Genomic DNA, 10757 nt, shown 5'->3' on the forward strand with positions numbered 1-10757 from the left:
ACCAACTCCTACCAGCCCACAATCCCCCCCGTGGAACAAAGGGAAGGTGAAGAAAGCTAAAGACAACTGACCCACCTAATCATGAACCCCTTCCCACACCTCTACCATTTTTACTCTTCTTGGACCTTGAGTCCGACCACAGACCCGTCTGTGACCATTGTTAGGGGTTTGCACCCTCCCACATTCAACATGTTCCCTATGACAAATCTACAAGTTTTTTTACAGTTTTCTGGACTTTCTGGATTTTTTAAATTTTTGTTCTCCAGTTTTCCCTTTCGCTCCATTGAAATGCCAGAAACACCGGATCCCCCCAGACAAATCAGGTATCCCTCATGGTTTTTACCACCCTTCTTAGCTGCCCAGCTACTGGACTCTGCAAACGTGAACTTCTCCTTAGTCCACTGCAAAGGCCCAGCGGAGGGGTACCGTCAGCTGGGACTGCCACACGAAACCTTGAGGGATGCCTGCGGACACCAGAAGCCACCTCCCCTCCCCCCCTTTTTTTATTAGGGTTTGGGGGAGTGAGTCTGCACTGATACACCTGGATGGATATCACCGCATACAAGCTACAGACTGAATCGCCGTGCTATGTTTACTATAAATTTTTTTTTTACTTTTTTCTTCGTGGGCGCCCTGTTAAGGGGTGGTCCACATGCTCCTCCACCTACCCCTTAGAAACCCGAGGGTCTCTGAAGGTTAGGTTGTCTGATCCCCACAGGTCAGACACCTATTGTTTTTTGTTGCTGGGCTTCGAGGGGGGCGTCTCCCCTCCAAACCCCGGTTTTGTATGCTAGGAGACTTCCCTCTCCCCTTCCTCTCCCCTCTCCCTTCTACTCCCCGGTCAAAAGGAGGTAAATTTTAGATTACTACAAATCCCTTAAGATTGATATTCTCCTACTCCAGGAGATGCACTTTCTTATGCGGTATAGTCCCAAATACATCCACCCACATTTCCCTCAGTTATACTTGGCCAGTGCAGATAACAAAACCAGGGGTGTAGCCTTTGTTTTTTTCAAAATCTTGTAAGTTCGAGAAGAATTTTGTACACATAGACCCCGAGAGGAGATTCCTACTAGTAAAGGGTGCGATTGAAGGACACCTCTACTCTCTAGTCTCCTACTATGCCCCAAATAGAGGACAAGCCCCATTCTTCAAGAACATGATGGACACCCTCACCCCTATGTTGGCAGGCACAATCATTTATGGGGGAGACTCAAATGCAGCATTCGACCAGGGTCTAGACAAATCCAAACCCCCCCAAGGCCCAACTGACTCGCCCGACCAAGGAAAGCCACAAAATAGCCAAAATACTTTCAACTCATGGTTTGGCAGATGCCTGGAGGGAACTGAACCGCTCTAAACGGGATTTCACATATTACTCACACCCGCACAACACGTATACCAGAATAGATCATATTCTGACCCCAGTGTCCCTTCTCCGATTAATACTTAGCGCCCATATCATAGACAAGGCCCTGTCGGATCACTCTGTGGTGATCATGGCTATCTACTCCATTGCGCTCGGTAGGAAACGGGGTCAATGGAGACTAAACAAGTCCATCCTCTCCAATCCCGCTAGGTCTGAGGAAATCAATAAAGCACTTCAGGACTACTTTTCACTTAACGACACAGAGGAAACCTCTGCTGAAATGCTATGGGCTGCCCACAAAACCTACTTCTGCAGCTTCCTTATAGTCATTTGAGGGAATCCTGATGGAAGCTAATATTAAGGTCTTAACCAGATGGTACCTAACCCCACCAGACTTGCTGCCATATATCCAGCTGCCGACCCGACCTGTTTCAGAGGCTGCCAACTGTTAGGGTCGATGGCTCATATCTGGTGGGAGTGCCCTAGGACCCACGCATTCTGGAACAAAATTTTTAATATGATCTTCAAGGTGACTAATTGCCAGGTCCCCGTCTGTAGCCCTCCTAAATGCCCACGTACCTCAAATCCCAAATGTCATGGATAATGACCCCAGAAAAACTTACCAGTATCCTGACAGATACAACCCAGAAGTTTGAAAAGGTCTGGGAACCCTGGGCCAGATTTGTGGGGATCTCCCTCACTCCCAGTGGTCTATCATTTTCTCACCCCCCACAGTTTCAGGGTAGGCACATACCCCTTTCCCTCCCCTTCTCCCCTCTTCACCTATTTCCCCCCCTTCTTCTTTATCCCCTGATGTCCCCTGATGCTGTTACACCTGGAGATGACCTCAGGGAAACCTCCTACTCATCTTGTGCAGGAGACTCGAGAAGACAGGCGAATTAGCCTAGATTAATGACCACATGGTCGAGCCCATCTGGCTGGGCTGCTCCAGGTGCCCCGGGGTGGGGCCGTGGGGGAGGGGGGGTGGAAGGTTCCCTCCCTAGGCACAGATTGTTCCCGATAGGGGTGCCTGGGGGAAAGGGGGACCCCGCCTCCCGGGCGGCCCATCCGGGGGAACTGCCCTGAGGTTGCCCAGCTAGGAGCATTATGTAAGATGTCTGTCAAGCTGACGCCATGATTAAAGCCATTATCTCCTCGTATTAGATTTTGTACCACATCCTGCTCATCTGTGTAGTCACCATCCAGGTTTCACTGTAACTGAAAGGCAATAAACTGTTTTGCACACTTGTTGAAAATAAAAAAATGGCAGTTTTTTTTCGGGAGCAGTGATTTTAATAATGCTTAAAGTGAAACAATAAAAATGAAATATTCCTTTAAATATTGAGCCTGGGGGGTGTCTATAGTATGCCTGTATAGTATGCCTGTAAAGTGGCGCAGCTTTCCCGTGTTTAGAACAGTACCACAGCAAAATGACATTTCTACAGGAAAACGTCATTTAAAACGGATTGTGGCTGTAATGTATTGTCAGGTCTCGGCAATATAGATCATTGAAAAAAATTGGCATGGGTTCCTCCCCCCCCAGTCCATTACCAGGCCCTTTGGGTCTGGTATGAATATTAAGAGGAACCCCGAACCAAAATGTAAAAAAAAAAAAATAAAAAATTGTGTGGGGGTCCCCCCAAAATCCATCCTAGGTCCTTCAGGTCAGGCATGGATTTTAAGGGGAACCCTGTGCCAAAATTAAAAAAAACGGTGTAGGGTCCCCCCCCCCAAAATCCATACCAGACCCTTATCCGAGCACGCAACCTGGTAGCTCTTATATAGCTGAGGGCGGGGTCACTCGGTGACATAAACAACAGGTGACCCTGCCTTCTTCTGACGTCACGAGGTGTCGGGGGGTGGGGTCACCCGTTTAAGTTACTGGGTGGCCCCGCCCTCAACTATACAAGAGCTGTCACCAAGAAGAAGCGTCACTCGGCGGGAGCCTCCCATGGAGGCGGAGGTGTTGCATTTTTTTTCTTCTTTTTTCGGCTCTTCTCAGCGGCGTGATAGAAGATGAATGGACATCGCAGGACATTTTTATTTTTTTATCTTTTAATAAAGGACTTGTCCCTAAGTGTCTCCTGTCTTTTTGACTATTTTTGACACTTTCTTTTGTGAAATGGTAGGAGCACAATGTACCCCTTACCAATTCACAAAGGGAGGGGGGGGCAGGATCTGGGGGTCCCCTTGTTAAAGTGGGCTTCCAGATTCTGATAAGCCCCCTGCCCGCATACCCCAACCACCGGGCTGGTTGTGGGGATGAGGCCCTTGTCCCCATCAACATGGGGACAAGGTGCTTTGAGGGGGCTACCCCAAAGCACCCTCCCCATGTTGAGGGCATGTGGCCTGGTATGGTTCAGGGAGGACTCTCTTGTCCCCCCCTCTTTTCCTGCGGCTTGCCAGGTTGCGTGCTCGGATAAGGGTCTGGTATGGATTTTGGGGGGGACCCCTACGTCATTTTTTTAAATTTTGGCTCAGGGTTCCCCTTAAAACCCATACCAGACCCTGGATTTTGGGGGAGACCCTTACACCACTTTTTTTTTTTTAATTTGGCACAGGGTTCCCCTTAATTTCCATACCAGACCTGAAGGGCCCTACGCAATTTTTTAAATAATTTTTGGTTCAGGGTTCCCCTTAATATTCATACCAGACCCAAATGGACTGGGGGGAGGACCCATGCCGTTTTTTTCAATGAGTTTTATCTATATTGCCGAGACCCGACAATTCATTACAGCTGCGATCAGTTTTAAATGACTTTTTTCCTTTAGAAATGTAATTTTGCTGTGGTACTGTTCTAAACATGGGAAAACTGTGCCACTTTACAGGCATACTATAGACACCCCCCAGGCATGATATTTAAAGGAATATTTCATTTTTATTGTTTCAGTTTAAACATTATTAAAATCACTGCTCCCGAAAAAACTGTCATTTTTAAAACTTTTTTTGCATTGATACATGTCCCCTGGGGCAGGACCTGGGTCCCCAAACACTTTTTATGACAATAACTTGCACATAAGCCTTTAAAATAAGCACTTTTGATTTTTCAGGTTAGTGTCCCATAGACTTTAACGGTGTTCCGCGGCTTTTGAATTTGCCCGGAACACCGCATATTGTTCGCCGAACGTCCGAACAACCAAAGTTCGGCCCGAACTTATGCTCGGGCCGAACCGTTCACCCATCCCTAATCACAAGGATTAAGCCATTTGTGGTGAAAAATGTTAGAGAGGAGGTGGTTTCTTTTGGGTGGAGACACCATTATTGCAGCTATACTGTTGATGCTTGAATAAAAGTACTTGGAAGATCGGAGTGCACCTCCTAATCAGCTATACTTACCTTAAAGCGGCACCTCACCTAAAATGGGAGGTTCCGCTCATTCTCCTCCTCCTTCTTCCCTCCCTCCCCCTGCCACATTTGGAGATGTTTTGTGAAGGGGGGGCGTATACCTGTTTTTGACAGGTACCCACTCTCACTTACAGTCGGATAAAGTCAAGTGCACTGCAACCTTCTGGGACACGTTACAGGTTCCAGAAGGCTATGGGACCATTCACAAAGCGCAGCACGGCACACACATAGGCAGTGGACAGCCAGCTGTGAAGCCGCAAGGGGTCATAGCCAGCTGCCCACAGTTGACATGTCGGCGCCGGAGACCTGAAGACCGGTAAAGAACTAGCTTGGGTGAGGATGATGCTTAAACCTTGGACAGGTGGGTGTCTTAAAGTCAGCAGCTACAGTATTTGTAGCTGCTGAGCTGACTTTAAAATTTTCTAGAACTGACTGAAGCTTCTCCTTAAAAGGAGAAGTACAGCTAAAGCTTATTTGGCTGTACTTCTCCTGTGGATCACAGGAGTGCAGATCGTTATGCTCTCCTGTGACCTAGACAGCGGGCTGAAGTCCGCTGACGTCACAGAGCCGGTCCAGGCTCAGGCAACATCACCACAATGAAGTCAGGATCCACTACATGCCTTGACTCTGCACTCGGATTAGCCGGCCGCTCCTCCTGTCCCCTTGAACTCCTCTGCTCCAGTGATCGCGGGGTCAGTGGGGGGAATCAGAGCAGAGAGCTGCTGATTGACAGTCAGCAGCTCTCTGCTCAGAGAGCTGTGAGAACCGAGCCGTCGGCGGTGTTTGATTGCTCGGTTCTCAGTGTTAGAGCCGGAGGGGGGCAGATGCAGTATCGGACCAATGCTGTATCAAGCTAGGTATGCATGATTAAAAAAAAAAAAAAACGATTCACATTCTTCTCACTTAAGTCTCAGCCCTGTAATATTCCTCCCCACCATTTCCTGTTTTGATGACCAGCCCCCAGAAATCACTCTACACTGTCACGTCGCTGTCCCACTTGTAGACCTCATATCTGTCCTATAGTTATTAGGATGGGATGTGGCCACTATTAAAAGGTACCCATGCAAATAACAGCGCTAGACATTGGAAGACTTGAAATTCGGATGTCCTGGTACCACCAAATAAGAGGAGAACTATAGGCCAGTGGCGGCTAGTGAAGTTTTAGAATGAGGGGTGCCCGACCACGCCCTAACTTTTTGACCCCTCCCACTTCTCATAAGCTCCACCCCTTATAGAATCCACCCACTCCGTCCCCTGTATTCCACCCCCAGTGTCAAGAGTATACAGCTCAGCATCACAGGACAGAGTATACAGCCCCAGCATCACGGGACAGACTATACAGCCCCAGCATCACGGGACAGACTATACAGCCCCAGCATCACAGGACAGAGTATACAGCCCCAGCATCACAGGACAGAGTATACAGCTCCACATCACAGGTCAGGGTATACAGCTCAGCCTCACAGATCAGGGTATACAGCTCAGTCTCACAGATCAGGGTATACAGCGCCGCCACAGGGGTATACAGCCCACACCACCCCCCCATGGGATTGACAAACACCATACCCCCCCAATCCCCACGACCAGCGGCGCCTGATTGAAAAATACTAACCCCCCAGCACAGGATTGAAAAATAACAACCCCCCAGGCCAGCGGCGCAGGACTAACAACTCCACCCCCCCCGTGCTGCCAGCATGTCGGAACCTACCTGATCCAATCTGGGGATGTGCAGTGGTCTTGTCTCCTTTGCTCGTGCAGGCAGTGGCTCCAGTGTCCGCTCCTCCCGCATCTCCTCTCTGTTGCTCCTAAGCACTTGGCGTCCAATAGGATCGCCTGGCGGTTTGGCCAATCAGGAAACAGGTCTCACCACCTGCCTCCTGATTGGTGGGGAGGAATGTTAGTCTGAAAATAGCGAAAAATTAATTCACTATCATCACACAATTGGATGGGATCGGGCGCACTCTCTGAGCCCCGAGCCCACCCTATTTTGAAGCCTATTAGAGCCTCTGGCTCTAATCAGGTGCTTAAAAAAAAAAACCCTCCCTGCCTTAAGAATCCATGCATCCGGAGTCCTGAAAGGGGGTAGGTGCATGGATGAGGGGTGGCGGCAAGGACTGGGGGGCGGCGCCTATGCACCCACAATGCACGGGCCGTCACTGCTATAGGCCATTACAAAATAGAATTAAAATTGACCAGGGACCAAAGGAAACTGACAAGCTTTCTGTTCATGGCAGAATGTCAGGCATTGGACAAAGTTTGGAGGAAGCGATTTCCCAACCTTGTTAAAGTTAAACATTGAAGTATGGGGAATATGGTGTAGGAGAAGCCTCACTTCTATTTTGAATGAAACCCATGCACATTTTTTTGAAGGTTTGGGATCTGTGAATCATTTATGACAGCCTGAATTTAGACCGCACCCTGCTCTCATCCTGATTAGCCTGTCCATGGCTTCTGCCCCAGTACATATGGCTGAATCCTGCACAATCCCCCTCCTACTCTATTTCCCTTACCCCCCCTCTTACACCTTTCTCATCCTTATCTTTCCTCTCTACTTCTTTTGGCTTGTTGTACAATACATTTGAGGCTCCTATTTCTGCTCCCAGGTCTGAATGGTGGTATTTGGACCCCTTCTCCTCACCTGACTTAGGCCACCAATGCCTATCGTGAGGAGCACCCCTCTTACTTTGATACTGATAGACCTGTTATTATGTGAAGCTGTCTTGTTAACAACCCCCTTGTCTTTTTGCCTTTTGTAAACACTTGGTTTACTTACTCTACTCTAACTCCATAGTGTAAGTCTCGCATTGAGATATTGTGCTTCTGATCTTTTGAGGGGAGGGGGATCTTTATCTACTTGTTCACACATTTTGTACAATCGCTAAAGAGGTCTACAGAAAATAAACACAATTGTCAGAGATGGGCCTCCAGCATGCAGAAGAATGTTTGTTCCAGGAATAACACAGGACTAAAGTTTGACACTTCCAAATGAATCTTTAATTACTTTCAAACAAGGATTTCAATGATCAAATCTTTATTATTCAATACGGAAACAAAGAAAGTTAATCGAAAAATGTATTATAAACATAATGAAAAGCAGCAATGAGGCACTACTCTGGCTATACACATGGTACTATGTTTTCGCAATCAGAACTAGCTTTCAACTTCACAAATTAACTAAAGGATCAGAAGAAACCTATGGGGGGGGTCACTGTAGACTGCTCCATCATTTTTGCCATTCAAAGCTGGCAAAAATTGCTAGAAAATTGGTTAAGTGTAGAGCCAATCTTAACGATCGTTGGGGAAGCAGGATATTCTGCCATGCTGACACTTTATAGCAAATTTAGGCAGATTTTGCTTACAATAAAACGGACAAGAGGATCAAGGCAACCTACTGACCACAGTCTGAATACTTATATGGGATGGTCTTAGGCTGCATTAATCTGATACTTTTTGCATGTTCATAGTGATCAGAAGCCGTAAAAGATACCAGCAGATTTACTAAACTCCTTGACAAGAAAAGCTCAGCCTGAGCTGGTGGCAAACTCAAAGTGCAAAGAAGCTATTTACAGAAGTCATTATACAATCTGATAGAGACAGTAGTGTGGCCACTGCCATAGTCACTAGGGAAGGGTAGTCAGCAATCGTCTTAGTTAATTGCTATCTTTTGGCGCATTAAATATTGCATTAAATTGCTAGCTACTACTGTTTGGCGAGTTAAATCTTGCATTAAAAGTCTTTGTTATATGTGTTCAATGGAAAAATTACCTGTTGATCATGTCAGAAATTTGGGACTGTCCTGTGTTATCACAAGGAGTCTAATTGTCCATCCAAGGTCTCATCTTAGACTAGAACAGGGTTTCTCAACCAGGGTTCCTCCAGGAGGTTGTTAGGGGTTCCTTGACCAATGAGTAATTTCGGCCTCTCTGATAACTTCCCACTGACACCATTGATCATTTTAGATATCTTTAAAAGGGGTAATTCAATGACCACAAGTATAAGGTGCATTCTTCCCACTGATCAGCACACTAATGTATCATGAGTTGTAGATATATTAACTTTTAGTAGGGACTCTCTGAGACTGGAAATCTATTTCAAGGGTTCCTATGTGTTAAAAAGGTTGAGATATATTGTTCATGCTGTGGAGATGAGAATGGGAGCGATTAGGTTGATAGTTAAAGAGGAAGTAAACCCTCATGGGTTTACTTCCTCTTTGTTTCCCTGTAAAGGTAAAGCATAATGGGCTACCATGCATCGCATAGTAGCCCATTATGTGTCACTTACCTGACACAGGAGCCTGCGATGTCCCCGATTTCCTCGCCGGCTGGAAGCGTCCATCTTCCTTCTGGGGTCACGGACTCCGGCTCTGTGACTGGCCAGAGTCGCGTGACGTCATTCCAGCGCGTGCTCCACCGCCCATTGGAACAGCACAGCGTGAGATTTCTAAAGTGCGCATGCGCTGAATAGGTCGGCGCATGCGCAGAAGAAATCCTTGTACGGGGAATTGTAAATATCTCCTAAACCATATAGGTTTAGGAGATATTTACAGCACCTACAGGTAAGCCTTAATCTAGGCTTACCTGTAGTTAAAAGTGTATTGTAAGGGTTTATAACCACTTTAAGTAAAAGACAACTGGGCAGAGCTGACACTACTAAGCCCTAAACAGTCATTTAGGAGCCGAGTGCATCTCTGGCAGAACAACAGGATTTTCTGTACTTGCAGGGTCTTTGGAGAGATATACAGTATCTCACAAAAGTGAGTATGCCCCTCACATTTTTGTAAATATTTTATTATATCTTTTCATATGACAACACTGAAGAAATGACACTTTGCTACAATGTAAAGTAGTGAGTGCACAGCTTGTATAACAGTGTAAATTTGCTGTCCCCTCAAAATAACTCAACACACAGCCATTAATGTCTAAACCGCTGTCAACAAAAGTGAGTACACCCCTAAGTGAAAAATTGGGCCTAATTAGCCATTTTCCCTCCCCAGTGTCATGTGACTCATTAGTATTACAAGGGCTCAGGTGTGAATGGGGAGCAGGTATGTTAAATTTGTTATCACTCTCACTCTCTCATACTGGTCACTGGAAGTCCAACATGGCACCTCATGGCAAAGAACTATCTGAGGATCTGAAAAAAAGGATTGTTGCTCTACATAAAGATGGCCTAGGCTATAAGAAGATTGCCAAGACCCTGAAACCGAGCTGCAGCACGGTGGCCAAGACCATACAACAGTTTAACAGGGCAGGTTCCACTCAGAACAGGCCTCACCATGGTCGACCAAAGGAGTTGAGTGCACATGCTCAGCGTCATATCCAAGGGTTGTCTTTAGCAAATAGATGTATGAGTGCTGCCAGCATTGCTGCAGAGGTTAAAGGGGTGGGGGGGGGGGGGGGGGTCAGCCTGTCAGTGCTTAGACCATCTGCCTGCTGCATCAAATTGGTCTGCATGTCTGTCATCTCAGAAGGAAGCCTCTTCTAAAGATGATGTACAACAAACAGTTTGCTGAGGACAAGCAGACTAAGGACATGGACTACTGCAACCATGTACGGTGGTCCGATGAGACCAAGATAAATTTATTTGGTTCAGATGGTGTCAAGCACGTGTGGCGGCAACCAGGTGAGGAGTACAAAGACAAGTGTGTCTTGCCTACAGTCAAGCATGGTGGTGGGAGTGTCATGGTCTGGGGCTGCATGAGTGCTGCCGGCACTGGGGAGCTACAATTCATTGAGGGAACCATGAATGCCAACAGGTACTGTGACATACTGAAGAGGAGCATGATCCCCTCCCTTTGGAGACCGGGTCACAGGGCAGTATTTCAACATTATAACGACCCCAAACACACCTCCAAGACGACCACTGCCTTGAGGGTAAAGGTGATGGACTGGCCAAGCGTGTCTCCAGACCTAAACCCTATTGAGCATCTGTGGGCCATCCTTAAATGGAAGGTGGGGGAGTGCAAGGTCTCTAACTTCCACCAGCTCCGTGATGTCGTCAAGAAGGAGTGGAAGAGGACTCCAGTGGCAACTTGTGAAGCGCT

The sequence above is a fragment of the Aquarana catesbeiana genome, linkage group LG08 (assembly GCF_042186555.1).
Source record: "Aquarana catesbeiana isolate 2022-GZ linkage group LG08, ASM4218655v1, whole genome shotgun sequence".
In the NCBI taxonomy this organism is placed as follows: Eukaryota; Metazoa; Chordata; class Amphibia; order Anura; family Ranidae; genus Aquarana; species Aquarana catesbeiana.